Source organism: Lepisma saccharinum, unplaced genomic scaffold (assembly GCF_977018435.1).
Source record: "Lepisma saccharinum unplaced genomic scaffold, izLepSacc3.1 HAP1_SCAFFOLD_362, whole genome shotgun sequence".
Lineage (NCBI taxonomy): Eukaryota > Metazoa > Arthropoda > Insecta > Zygentoma > Lepismatidae > Lepisma > Lepisma saccharinum.
Genome location: NW_028143077.1, coordinates 291,235 through 306,515, shown reverse-complemented (window position 1 = coordinate 306,515; position 15,281 = coordinate 291,235). Strand labels below are relative to the sequence as shown.

At 38.0% G+C, this 15,281-nt stretch overlaps 1 long non-coding RNA gene across 1 annotated transcript; it reads left to right on the top strand.

The window, feature by feature from the left end:
- The first annotated feature begins 3,656 nt into the window (after window positions 1-3,656).
- LOC145982720 (uncharacterized) lies at window positions 3,657-11,032 on the top strand. Its single transcript, XR_014441137.1, has 4 exons — window positions 3,657-4,015; window positions 6,823-6,995; window positions 7,155-7,327; window positions 10,812-11,032. It is a non-coding gene; the product is annotated as an uncharacterized LOC145982720 (long non-coding RNA).
- The last annotated feature ends 4,249 nt before the right edge of the window (window positions 11,033-15,281 follow it).

Below are 15,281 nucleotides of genomic sequence, written 5' to 3'. Positions count from 1 at the left end.
TTAATTATCATTTTCACGAGACAAAGTTTGTTTTTAATTCACTTAAAAAATCTATCTATATAACGGGTCCGGCGGAATGAATAGCCTGATTTTAGTCACGTAGTACGGCGTTGCTGTTGCGCCTGCGCAACTACGTGTCTGCGCACTGCATTGAGGAAGGACTGCCATTTGTAAGTATGGCCTTGTGGAGTTCGGAACATCGAGCATTCGTAGTTGAGGCGTATTTAAAAAATAACGAGTCCCAAACACCGTGCAGCGGCTCTTTCGTCGTCATTTCCAGGTGGGCCGACATCAGAGCGTCCCGGATCATAGGACGATTGTACGGTGGGCGCAACAATTCAGGACTACTGCATCGTGTGCAAAAAAGAAAAGCCCGGGGCGACCAAAGACACAACGGACCCAGGGGCGAGTGGAGGAGGCCCGTCAAAGCACTGATCCGAAGTCCTCGGCGTTCTGCTGCCAGACATGCCTTGGCGCTAGGAATGTCAGATCGTTCCCTTTGGCGCATCATCCATGAAGACCTCCACTTCCACCCCTACAAAATACAGGTCGCACAGAAACTAACCAAACAAGATAAACATGCCCGACGAACCTTTGCGTTGCGTTGCTTGGAACTTTTAGCAGCCGAGCCGCAGATGCGAAACAACATGCTGATTTCGGATGAGGCTCATTTTGATCTGCACGGTGGTGTCAATAAACAGAATTACAGATACTGGGCGCTATTTAATCCTCGTTGGCTGCATGAGCAACCCCTGCACAGTGAATGTGTGACGGTGTGGTGCGGTGTGGCATCGTTCGGCATCATCGGTCTATATTTTCCTGAGGATCTTCATGGACGTGCGGTAACGGTTAATAGCGATCGCTATGTTCAAATGTTACATGACTTTCTCCTTCCAAGGGTGAACAGAGACATATGGTTCCAACAGGACGGGGCAACAGCCCACACGGCTCGCCGGTCCATGACTGTCTTGCGGCGTCATTTTCCTCGTCGATTGATTTCCCGATTTGGGGACATTCATTGGCCATCACGGTCGCCCGATTTGAGTGCCCCTGACTTCTTCTTGTGGGGCTACCTGAAAAGTCAAGTGTACGCTACACGTCCTCATATCTTGGCTGAACTGAAGGCAAGGATACGTACAGCTTTGGAGGCAATCCCATTGGACATGCTGGAGCGGGTGATGCGAGCTTTCGTTCGCCGCCTGGAAGAATGCGCTGAACGTGATGGCGACCATCTGTCGGGCGTTATCTTCAAAACCAAGTAAAATGGCATATATGGTATGTAATGGCATCTATTATATATTTGTTTTCAATGTGTGTTTCAATAAATTATTCGATTTGTTTCGACGTTCTGTTCTTTCTATATCCTACTATTCATTCTGCCGGACCCTTTAAATTCCTTCCACCGGGAATCGGATTTTGGATCCTACGATTACAAGGATTAGATACTGCACTATCGGATAGGCCCGATTGATTCCATGAGAAACAGGCTCCATAGTCCTGTATTTTGTTCGTATGTTACGTAGCTTTATACAACGTTGTTTTATGGCAAATAACATATTTTTAGATACTCTGGTCATTGTTACGAGTCTTAGCAAAATGTGAAAGACTACATTTGGCATATAATCGTTATATTTGTACTTTGAATCACTACCTCAAAACCAAAAGCTGTGAGCGCAATGTTTATCAAACGTGTTTCCAACACGCTCCGAAACGTTTGCCGGAATCATGACTGCGGGTGTGTTCGCGCAATGAATTGTGGGGAAAGTTGCTTGCTGAATGTCATCCATTGGGGTAATGGACATTTCCACTCAATTTTTTTAAAGCAATTTTAAAAACTGCACTCTGAGAAAGTGACCCCTGCAATTTTTCGCGTTTCTCTGCGTTCAGTTTAAGGGGAAAACCAGACTTTCAAAGTTGTGAGGCTAGCGTTGCGCTGAAAAACACGCCCCGCCATGTTAATACGTCACTATTCGGAGAGAGCTGGTTTGTCGTCTGCTTCGAGCGTCCAGTTTACTGGGGGTAGCTCACGGAGAGCCAACTTGTACAACAGTTTTGCAAATCTGTGTAGAGTTACATAATGGAAGAAGGAACGATAATGGAAGGGAAAGCTATGCTTTATAATTGTCATTCTTCTATTAAATATCCCTGCTGCTCAAATGAAAGATAAACGAAAGAGTTCTGCTGCGTGCGTGTTTTCATCAAGTCACGAGAAAACTATTGCTTGTAAAATTGGTTACTGACCAAGTTTCAAAAAATATATTTCAAACTTATATTTATCGAAATTTACCACAAACCATGTAGTGCAAAATAAGAATTTTCACATTTTTCACTTTACTTGTAACGCCTATTTTTACTTTCTTTTCCATAAAGCAATTTCAGTCTGTTCATTTGTTACGCAAATTATGGTAAAATATTTTTGTGCAGATAAGAGAAAAAATACACTGAGAAGATTACATCAGTTGCACAGTACATTTCAAATCTAAGTTTATGTGTAATTATTACAAGGAAATAATGTATATAACATTATATCACATACTGAAATATATTTTGAATTTTGTACTGCGAAAAAAGCTGCCTCATTTCTTTCCCCGAACGCATAAATTAATTGGTTCACAACCTCATCACTAGGGATCCTATCGAGACGAGACATGGCAGTCTTGGTTTCGTTCTTGTTGAGAGTTGTAAATGTCTGTCTCGTGTTTATTTGTAAATGCCTCGTTGACAGTCTCGTCTCGACTTCGGAGGGCAATTCTCGTTCTTGTCTCAAGTCTCGAAAAAGATAGAATTGACAACTTATGCAAAGGCTTATCGTACAAACTTCCACAGTGCATAGTGATCATAAAGACAAAACAACTTTTCTTTATTATTTTTTGTTTGTTTCTTTGACTCCTCATTTCAACGCTACGAGCCTTCTAAGACTGGATATTATCCTGCTTATACGTGTATATGCAAACCAAACTGCCGATTCAGAATTACCACGAATGAACTGGCGTTGTAATTATTATACACAAAATTCATAATTTAACTGAGGAACTCACATGTTCCAGGTTTGACTCTCAACCTGAGCATGACTGTTCCTTTGTGAATGTCCTTTCATTGAAGTGGAAGTTGTTTGGTGGAGGAGGGGGGGGGGTTGCTCTAGCCTTTGGGGTTAGTAGGCCTAAGGGGATACTTCTATTGTTAACGTTAGTGTTGCTCACGAGACGAGACATTTCCCGTCTCATCTCATAAAAGGAGACGGGGAAAAGAGAATGTTTCGAAATGAGACGGGACAGACCAAAGTTTCGTCTCGTCTTGTGGGCAGGTTGGGTGATACTTAGATTGTGCTGGTTGGTGTTGGTGGCAGTGGGGGTGGGGGAGTTTCTCCTGCACCCCGACTTCGAATACTGCTCTTCGTCATTGTCGCGATTACCCAAAAGTGGGAAGAAATGTGACATTAAAGAAGATACACAGAAAAAACTGGTTTGTTTGGAATTACCAAAAAAGTTTGGTTGAGTTGTTTGGTTATGCTTTTTGTTTCCGATAACCAAATGTTACTTGTAATTACTAAAGCATTTTGTTTAAGAATACAAAAAAATTTGGTTAGACGAAATATGGTACTCGTAAACAAAATTATAGACATTTAAGTGAAGAGAAACAAAACGTTTGGTTAAATTTACAATAAAACGTTTGGTTAAATTTACAATAACTAGATGTGTCATGGCGTCCGCACGTTCGAAAACCAAAATGCTGTATCTTTGAATGATCGCACGGTGAACTCCAGTGAATTTTGTGTCCGTCTTCAAGCAAGACAGTAGTTTGTCTATGGCCTGTTCTCAACGCATGTGCAAAGCACGAATGCGAGTGATTAAATCTGCAAATACAGTCTGTGTCTAGGCTAAGCCGTTCCTTTCTGAAAACTTTGTCGTCGACTCGTCGGACTGAAAACACGGACAGCACGCAACAGAAGAAATGTTTGTTATCCCAAGATGAGATGGATGATATTACTTGGAATCACTTGCCGACATTTTCCGAGGTAAGTGAATAATTATATTTATTTTCTTTTCATGCAGTATCATCGTTGAAACGTGGTGTTAGTGAAGTTGTTGGCCCGAAGGATACTTCTCAGTATTAACTACGTTCATTATAGTAGAGTGATATGAATATATATATTCGTGTATATATGCACAGTTTAGAATGGATTACTTGTAATTTTCATCCACCTAATGAAAGTAGCACTTTTTTGTATTCACATAACCTTGTGAAGGGAGGTTCATTGCCATTATGTACTGTACACCTATACCTGGAAATTTCTTCATCTGGCGATCCTCACCAAATTAACATCTTCGAATATTTATGAAGATGGAAACTTTTTTAAGGTTTAGTATTCTCAAGCAATTACACCAATATGCATCTGGCATAAAATTTCGAGGTGCGTCTAAGGTAGCTTATATCAAATATTGTGTGTGTGTGTGCAGAATGAGTGTTTGTAGTATTGCAAGTTAGTTGCCACATGTTTTAAAGTGTCCCTAGGTCCAAACTTCTATCTCTGTAATTAAAGTTTTCTGCAACTTCCATCCAAATGCAAATTACAGAAAATTATAACCCTTTATTTGAAGATAATGTGTAACTTTCACGAGATCTTATTTCACGATGAGGGGATACTTCATGTAGCATGTGCCTTAAATTTTTTTTGTACTCTTCATTGTTATCAGAAATGATGATTGCACAGCAAGTTTCAATGAACACATCCTTAGTTGAAACTGTATGTGGTGAAAAATATACTTAAATCTATGTGTTGTGTGATAATTTACCATTCAAAATAGCTATTAGTGAATGAAATTGTTGGTCATGTTACGGTAATGCAGCCTGTAAGTACAAAAGAGCATTTCGGCAAAATATTATGTAAAGTAAAAAACTATTACTAAATGATGGATAATATTTCATTCAGTCATTGATTTACAAGTTAAATAACTTGCAGGAAAACGTAAAAATGAAGATTAATATGAGAGAGCCATTGAAACCTGCCTAACATACTCACCAGAGAAATTTCCCTCTGATTATTTTTTTAGAGAGGTACGAATGGATTGGATTTTTTTCTTCAGAGGTACTAATAGAGAAATTTCGTACGATGTAGAGATGAAAAGTAATGTGACTTTCTGAATCTAGAACAAAAACTAACGGTACTACTTTACTATACCGGAGACACCTATTTGATTTATTTCGCAATTTTTTACATTGATAACGTACTATTCTGCGTTGTAGAACATTTCTTTAGGTGAAATAATGGATTTCTAAGGAAAATAATGTCTATTTCTTACATACGATAGCCCCACGAACCATCACTGGGAAGAGGTGTGCCTAGTAGGTTAGGTTAGGCCTGTTAGGTTAGGTTCCATTAGCACTCCTTTCGTTCAATTTAGCATATACGGACATCGGAATTACAAATTCCACGGCATCTTCCACACCCGGCAACAACTTCACGACGCATCCTCGACACATCATGTTGTAGCAGCAGCAATAGTGCGTATTGTGCTCTCGTGCAGAAAGCAAATGGCAGGAGCAGCAATAGCGCGTCGGAAATAGATTTTCGTAGAAAACCACATGCATTCGCATTAAAATGGATCAAAACTACATTCCCGAACATCAACAACGCTACAGAAAATGATTTGCCTAAGTACTTTCTCCTGTAAATTTGAAGAAATCCATCTAACCACCTGATGAAGCATGTCATTCTGTGTTAATAATTATATTGACCTTCATTTTTTTTATTATTTTATTCAAATTTTATTGTCCCTTTTGAGTGATTTAATGAAAGTTTTTGAGAATGAGTGAATTTTTTGTTTAAGAACCTGAGTACATTATTTTGACAAAACTGCATTCTGTTCTCGCCACCTGGTGAAAGTAAGCGTTCCTTTTTAGATGAGATTGCCTTGTAGGAGATATTTATTTCTTTGTTAATATTGGTGAGAAGAGCAAACAGTGCTAAAAACCAGAAATCACATGGTCACATGTTGGAAGTACGTATTTACAGAAGTAATTTTAATGCTAACAGCCCTAAACCAGATTTAGGAACGTACCCCTTCAACGTAAGTCATGCGACACTTGCAGTAGCAGTACAAATTATCTCATGCAAAGAGTATTGTGCAGAACCCAGTATTCTTTAACATGAATCATAATATGGTTCCAGAACAGCATGATTTAAAAATTCCGAAAACAAAGGCATCTAGATTCAAAACCTTTTGCAAATATGATTGTGGAATTCCTGGTGACAAAATATAACCACAATTCAACTGTGATTGCATATTCAAGTTCAACTTACATGTTAATTTACTAAATCACTTTCTGTAAAATTATGGAGAGTGTCACGGAATGAGTAACCATGTTTTCACCATTTTTCTGTATGTGGGAATTATTTTTGTGCTAGTGGTAATAACGTTAATACCAGTCTCACAAGGCACTTATGATAAGGCACAGGATAAAGTTAAATTTTTACGTTGCTAGGTTAAATAAGATTACTTTTTTTGTGTATGAAATGCTACTGAATTGTAAGTAAAGGCTGATTTTGAGTGAGTAATCTGAAGCTTAACCATTACAGTGCTGTTAAAAGTATTCTTAATTTTTTTTAAATGAAAAAAATGTACTTAGTCAGTGTATATGTATGTCTAATTGAACTAGCATTAGATAAATAGTTTCTCGGAACTTGAGCAGAACTAATGTCTATTAGAAGACATTATATATCTTCATATATTTTCACAAAATTGTTTTCGACATTCAATGTTCATATTTATTGATTTGATTCTAGTTAACTTGTGTGTTTGACACAACTTAAATGTTTTGCAGGAAATTTATTACATAGATCTAAAGGCTCAAGGACCAAATAAAAAAAATGAAATGAAAACTTGTGGATCTATACCAAAATACCAGGAAAACACTACGTAGGAGTGGCGTTTTTGGTGCTGTGAGACAGCGTAACCAGCATGAATCTTACACCAGTTCTGTAGATGGTTTGACAGGTAAGCTGGATAATTGAATATAAATGGTACTGTAGAAGTTTTTAATGTAGGTTTATTCTTCTGCACTATTATAGTAACTTGTATAGTTCATTGTTAACCTCAATATTGTGAAGCACATAATATTTCTTTTCTTGAATGTATTTTTCTATTACCTTCCAGATTATGATAAAAACAACACTGACAGCAAAGCATGGTTTGATTACAATGTTGAGCCATGGAATTATGTGACTGAACACTGCAAGAAGACATTTGAATTGCCTTCGAGACAAGAGTAAAACTGTACAGGAAATGTTATCATTGTGGCCAGCATTGAAACAATCCCAACCACACTGGTAAGCATATCTCAGACATGATTGTTCTTTCATTAGTTGAATGCTGGTTGCTGATTCAAAGTGAACTTTTAGCCCTGAAAACAAAGCGAAAGACAAACACTGGTTGTCATATTTATCCCAATTTATCCAACACTTCTGCAACCCATGCATTTTATTTTTTGTTCCTTCCCTAATTTAGCATCACCAATGGCACATTATAAATAAAGCACTCAATTGAAGCATACCACTGAAAAAAAGCTGTATGGTACATTTCAGTGATTGCGAGAACAACGGGTAAAACCTGTAGTATGTTACTGTACTACAATAGAAAAAAACATAAAACCTTATGCAAGCCTGGTAACTCAGCACATTCCCAAAAGTATCATACATCGTTATTCGGTGGAATGCTTCAATTGTTGCGTAAGTGTCTTGTAATATTTTTTTGTCTAATATCATGTGTGTGTGGTTGTAATTTTAACTGAATCCTAGGTAAGGATGCACAGAGGGCTTTTCTAGATGGTGTAGGTAGGACACAGAGGGGTGGGAGGTGAGTCCCCCAAGAAGGTTCTGTTCCCCTCATACATGGTTGAAACATTGATTGACCTCCTGGATGCCCATGGGCACGGGTATTTCATTGTGTTCCAACATTTACTTAATCAAATCACCATTCATTTTCAATGTTGTGAATGAACTACATATGAAATGAAATAACTGAAGACTAAAATTGGTAAACGTGAAAAGTGGCTGGTAGCCCTCTAAGTAGTTCAAAGGGCATATAAAGAGGTCACTAGTGTGCATGTTCTTAAGGGCTGATGTGTGGAACGATGCGATTTCCCAACACTTTCGTTTTTGGCACTTAATACATTTACCACTTTTAGTCCTCAACTGTATACAATATAAAATTTGTTTCAAGTGCACATGGGCAAATCAGTATTGTACCCACTGTTTAAAAGTTTGTATGAAGACCACCATTTTGCTTAGTGACTACTTTTTTTTTGTATGTAGTGGAAGTGGCCATGACAAACAATTTATTTATAAGTCATGGATATAATAAACAGGGTATATCGTTTTTTTAAAAAATCATGTGGCAACTGAAGAAAATAATACCAGAAGTTGATTATTCGCCAAGCTGTAAAAAATCTTGTCTTCCCCATGCTTAGGACCAGCCATGATGGTGTATAGGGAGTGTGAGGGTAACACACCCCACAATTTCTTGATCTCGTCGAAAGTGGGGTGTTGTGATCAGCACCATGCCCCTGACCACCTTCACTCCCCATTGTTTTTCCCAGGTATACATGTTATTCGCTGGATCCACTTTGATAGTTGGGGAAAAATTCCCACGTTTTCCCATCCGGGAGTCGAGCCTGGACCCATCGCATGGTAGTCAGAGGAGTTACCAACTGAGCAACTATGTCTAAGCTGCAGAGATCATATTCCTTACGTTTTTAAAGGGGGGGTTGACAGATTTGTCTCAGTCACATTTCTGAAGTGCACTTATATGTCATTCATTTCATGGGGTCCGTGGCAGAGTGGTTAGCACATAGCGCTACAATGCTAGGGGTTCTGGGTTCGAATCCTGGCCTGAGTATGAATGTTTGTGAGTGTCCATTCATCAATTTCATCATATCATCACTCATTCCTGTCTCTGCAGATTAGCCAAAAAGTGGCACAAAGAAGCCGAAATAAAATAAATAAAATCAATGCAAAATTTCTTGGGGCATTTTCAGAAAGCATACGCACTTGATGGTATGTGAAGGACTAAGGTAAGAATGTGAAAAACTCAAAAAGACATGTGGTGACATAAAAACTTTCTTTCAGAGGATACCTACCTTTTTTAGATTTTTAAAATGTATTTTAGGCTTAAATATTAACTTGAATCAAATACTTACAATTTCCCTTCATTCATGGTCATTTTATCATCTGGAAGATATAGAAATAGTGTGAAATATGTGGACATATTGTGAACTTTTGAACTTTCCTTCATTGTACATATTAATAGTTGATTGTCACTTGAAAACACCAAGAATCAAATAATTTGCACTGCAGATTTTTTCTTCCCAAGTTTTAATATTGTTTTCTATTTAAAAAAAAAAGATTTGCCACATACAGCAATGAATGAGAAAAATAACCTCTGTCAATAGGCTAAATTGTAATGTTAACAATATTTTTTTCAGATACTAAAGCAGCTATAATACTGACTTGCTGTCATTTGTGCTGCTCAACTACCCAGATAAGGCATAAAAAAACTACCCACTGTGAAGGCGTCTCAGGATAGCTTTGTCACATAATAACCATTAAAGCTTAATAACTTATAAATTAATTATTTTGGGTGATGTTTGAATTGCAGATATATTAAGCAAATGTGACATCAAGTACAAATACAAATACAATACAATCCTACAAAAATAGGAGTTTCACATGCCTCTTGGTTTTGGTTTGAGTTGGTGTTTTAAGTCCACTTGATGCACAGTAAGGCTAATCAAGACTGGACCTACAGTTTTAAAGTGGGATCCGAACCACTGTGCCATGTGCCTCCACCGGGTATCGAACCTGGAACCCCTAGATTAAAAGGCCACGACGCTACCACTGCATCATCGGGGAGGTCTCCTGTATGTCTCTTTTACGCTATTTGTTGGTGTATCTTTATCAGTATTCTTCCATGATTCTATAAAGAAGTTAATTGATTTCATCCACTTAATGTTTCATGAAACTTAGCATATACCCTCTGAAAATGTTTGGACTACAGTACTTCCCCTTAGCATCACACCATGCCATGCATACACATGTAAAGTAAGGGGGGTAAATCTCCACACATTGCCTATATTTGCTACAGTTGAAGTGATGTGATCAGCATCACATCTCAGTGGCATTTACCCCTCAGGTTTGCCCCCATGCACCCATTGATAAAATTCTAGGTGGATTGCATATAATTTCAGAAATGTAATACCAACAAGATCATCTTAAAAGTAAGGTATTACCAACTCTAGTCATTGTAATTTTGCCTCATGGGAACTCCATGTGCAGAACTGAATAATAAATGTGTTACTTAAAGATTTGCAATGCATTTACTTTCAATATAAAACCAGTAAGGAAAATTGTGCAAAGTATTGGATACTACATTATGTTATGGTACTCAAGTAATGGAATGTAATTCTGGTTTGGAGAACATTAAAGGGGTGGGTGTGGGAATATTTTTCCACATATTGAGGCTTGCCAAAAAGTTTTAGGATGGTCAACGTACCAAGCTGTTTAATGCAAATGTCTCATATTATTCCTTACAAGTTTTTACGTCGTATGCTTACGGAAACAGAGTGAAGGTAGTATTTTAGGTAGCTTATTAGATATGCAGAGTGTATTTGTTGTTAAATTGCATAACTAATATTTTCAATAATTCATTTCATAACTTGAAAGCCTGATAATTTTATGTATAAGCAATAATTATGTTTTCTTTTACTTGTGTTGGTCCTTCCAGCTGTATTAATTTGACAAAAAATTTAATTTGTAGGGAATTGGAGATGTTGAGCAATTCATTGAAAACAAGAACAGAAAATTGGCATCATATGGTCTCACAAGACCTCTTGTGATATTGGTGGGACCTTCTTTGAGAAACATTACCCATGAGAGTGCTTGTGGCTTCTTCTTCAAAAATCTGTGTACAATATTTCTACAAAATGTGACATGCACATTATGTCTGTGAATACTTTATTCATGTGGAGGGGAATAAACAATGCGATTGATAATAAAAGACGTAAGAGAGTTACTAAAGATATATCAGTGAAACTTACTTGTAAAAATTCTATTAATTTCGGTGGCCTCTGCCACCATCCACTTGGGAACTCGATGCTTCACTGTTAGGTTGACTTCCGGTTTCTGTTGTTGTTTCCTCGAGTACCGCTAGGGGTGCTGGTGTAGCCATTTCGTCTGCTGCGCGCAATGGGTTTGAGCTGTTGTAATAACGGGAGCCAAACATGATGAGCCTGATCGCTGTTCATATTCAGCTCGTGCGGAAAGTGCATAATGGCATGCGTCTCTTTGATTTTGGTGTCGATTAGGGTGTGTGATGTATGCCTAACTGAAACTTTTTGGATCCTGGGTTGGTTGAACTTTAGGTGCCTTGCTAGTCCAGTAGTGGGTTGGGATTTTTTTGCTTCTGCTAAGTGCTGTTGTATACGCTCGTTGACAGATCTGATGGATCTGCCAATGTAGTTGCACTGACACTGGGCATCATATACACCTGGATTGTCTAGTGGGGAAAGGAATGATCTCTTGTGTTTGCTCAGGGCACTGGCTATTTTGTTTATTGGTTTGTGTGCGAGTTTGATGTCACATTGTTCCAAGGTCTTGGCTAGGCTGTTGGATGTAGTCTGGTGGTATGGGAAGGCAATCCATTTAGCTTTATCACTGCTGGCTGGGTGGAGTAAGTTAGGTTGTCGTACTTGCATTTCTGCTTTGCTGCACCATGTGGAGGGTTGATGTACTGTGTATCCATTTTGAACTCGTATGTCCGTCACTATGTTAACTTCTTCCTTCAAATCTTCTTCAATTGAACAGTACGAGAAAGCTCTTCTGTAGAAGTTAAGCCATAAATTGGCTTTATGTTGGGGAGGGTGGTTGGAAAGGGAGTGAATATACTGGATTCCTGCTCCAGTTTTTCTATGTATGGCTTAAATTCTACAGAGGAGCTTTCTCGCACTGTTCAAGTGAAGAAGATTTGAAGGAAGAAGTTACCATAATGGCGGACATAGGACTTCCAAATGGATACACAGTACATCAACCCTCCACATGGTGCAGCAAAGCAGAAATACAAGTACGACAACCTAACTTACTCCACCCAGCCAGTAGTGATAAAGCTTAATGGATTGCCTTCCCTTAACACCAGACTACATCCAACAGCCTAGCCAAGACCTTGAATCAAACTCGCACACAAACCAATAAACAAAATAGCCATTGCCCTAAGCAAACACAAGAGATCATTCCTTTCCCCACTAGACAATCCAGGTGTATATGATGCCCAGTGCCAGTGCAACTACATTGGCAGATCCATCAGATCTGTCAACGAGCGTATAAAACAGCACTTAGCGGAAGCAAAAAAATCCCAACCCACTACCGGACTAGCAAGGCACCTAAAGTTCAATAAACACAGGATCCAAAAAGTTTCAGTTAGGCATACATCACACACCCTACTCGACACCAAAATCAAAGAGACGCATGCCATTATGCACTTTCCGCACGAGCTGAATATGAACAGCGGTCAGGCTCATCATGTTTGGCTCCCATTATTACAACAGCTTACACCCATTGCGCACAGCAGACAAAATGGCTACACCAGCACCCCTAGTGGTAGTCGAGGAAACAACAACAGAAACCGGAAGTCAACCTAACAGTGAAGCATCGAGTTCCCAAGTGGATGGTGGCAGAGGCCACCGAAATTAATAGAAGATTTACAAGCAAGTTTCGCGGATATATCTTTAGTAACTCGCTTACGTCTTATAATACTTTGATTGACCTAATTGGATTGTGATTTCTTGTGATGAATGCTCTTTCTTTTTAATGAAAACTATTTGCAGTGCTAGTAATATTGTGAAATATGTTAATTCTTAACCTAGATGTAAGTGTAGACTTGTGATACGTAACAAATTCAGATCTGTGCATTTTACCATAGAGCACGAAATGGTGGTGTTATATTTGTAACAACCATTATCCAAGTTTTTCATCACTTATATTGCACTTAAAATTTAAGCACATGGTATATTCAAATGGTGTATTAAAATGTCGTGATGATGGATGTTTGAGACTTTATTGGCATAAAATAATTCATAAACCACCACAGGAGAACACATCATGCAGCTTGTGATATTGAAAATACTGCAAGTTCTGATGTGCCTGTTGAATTTGAAAGCAGCGAAGAAAGTAATGATCAGGATATAGATACACATCTTCAATTAACTGATGATGACTTATTTGGGGAAAACATTGAGCTGGAATGTGTAACATTCATTTCACAGCTGTATGCAAGGGCAGATTTAACTAGGTCACAGATCCAACACATTATATCAGTGGTAACCAACTTCTATGGGCCTCTATTGTCATCCCTACAAACAGAAGTTAAGGTAGCATTTCAGTGACCAAACCCAATAAAGTAAGAATCTGTGGTAAGAAAACTTGGTTCTCTGGAGAATGTTTTTGATGGCATGTCATGGGAATATTTAAGAATAAAGTATTTAGAAAGCAACAAATATTTGGTTAAGCCTGTTGAATATACATTATCTTAGGGACAAGATTAGGAAACAGAACCTTTTCTGGCAAGCGTATCCTTACTTCAGTGCAATCCAAAGGACATTTCATTCCCCTACATAATATTCTGAGTGCTTTTCTCTGTCTCTTTTGTATTTGAAAGAGTTGTCGATTATGTTGCACAGTTGTTGCAATCAGATATATTGTCAAATTTCATCGAAGCCAAATTATGGCAAAAAAGTTAGAGCTGTTTGAAACCAAAAAATTATTGCCTTTGTTAACCTATCTTGATGAATTTGAGACTAGCAATCCACTAGAATCAAATGCAGGGATTAATAAATTAGAGGCAGTATATGCAAGCATTCCATGTTTGCATCCCGAGTTCAGTTCTCTACTGGAAAATATTTTTTTTTAGTTTCGCTCTTCCATTCATCGGACAGAGTACAATTTGGAAATAATGCTACATTCAGGGTCTTGATTCAGGATTTGATATATCTTGAAAATGAAGGCATATCAATAAACACAGAACAAGGGGAAGAAATATTTTTTTTAGTATTGGACTTGTATGTGGAGACAACTTTGGGGGACTCCATGGTATTGTTATGTTGAAAGTTTCTCTTCTTTGCATTCATGTAGATTCTGTAAAATTTTCAAAGACCGGCTGCAACGCAGCATTGACATAGGTAATGAGGTTTTTAAGAAGTAGATGTAATTATAGTGAAGATATTGCTATCAAAAATTAATCTTCAACTGGTATTAAAGAAGAGTGTGTATTTAATGAAATTTCATCTTTCCATGTGACAGAAAAATATTCAGTTGATATAATGCATGATTTGTTTGAGGGTGTGTGTGTGTGTGTGTATATGTGTGTGTGTGTGTGTGTGTATGATCTCCTAAATGTCATGACATTACGTTATAACTATGAGGCTCTTTACGCTTGTTGAATTCTCATATTCAAGCTCTAGATGTTGGTTTTAATGAACAAAGCAACAGACCACCAATAATTCCTTTTACGCTACGTTTCAAGCATCAGTTGCAGCAGGTAGAACTATATGTATCCAAAGAGGTTTTAATACTCCCTTGATTTATTTTGGACCAGGTGCTGAAATAGAAACAGCATCTCTTGCCTATTTTGCAGAAATTTCTGATTTCTTGGTTACAAAGCTGTGAATAGGCTTAATCATGTATCTGCAAAGGGAACATTATGCAACCAAGGAATTATATTAGTTACTGTCATAACAGATGATTTCCCACAATTTGGTGAAATAAGTGATATTTTAGCTGACCAGGACTCTTCTGTTTATTTTGTGTGCAGCAAATTGAAAAAAGAAACAGTTTAAATAAGCATATTCATGCATATAAAGTATGTATAACACAAAGATATACTTCTGTTGCACACAGTGCTCTCATTGAACACAATCCAACATGTTTTGTAAATGTAAAGGATGACATGTATGTTCAAGGAATGCCATGTAGCAAAATTCTTCACCTTTAAGTAAGTCTTGAAGCTTTCCTGGCAACGAATGATCGAAAATATTCTCTCTGGCTATTGACCAGGTGAGTTGTGGAAAAGATTCCAAGCTTTTGAGAGCTAATGTCACTCTCATCTTCAGGGTAAAAGCTTGGAATCTTTTCCACAACTCACCTGATCGAAAGCCCAAGAGAATCTTTTCATTCTTCGCCTTTGTTAATATTTCCACTTTCATTATGTATGTATTATGTATGAATCCCTTACTAGATG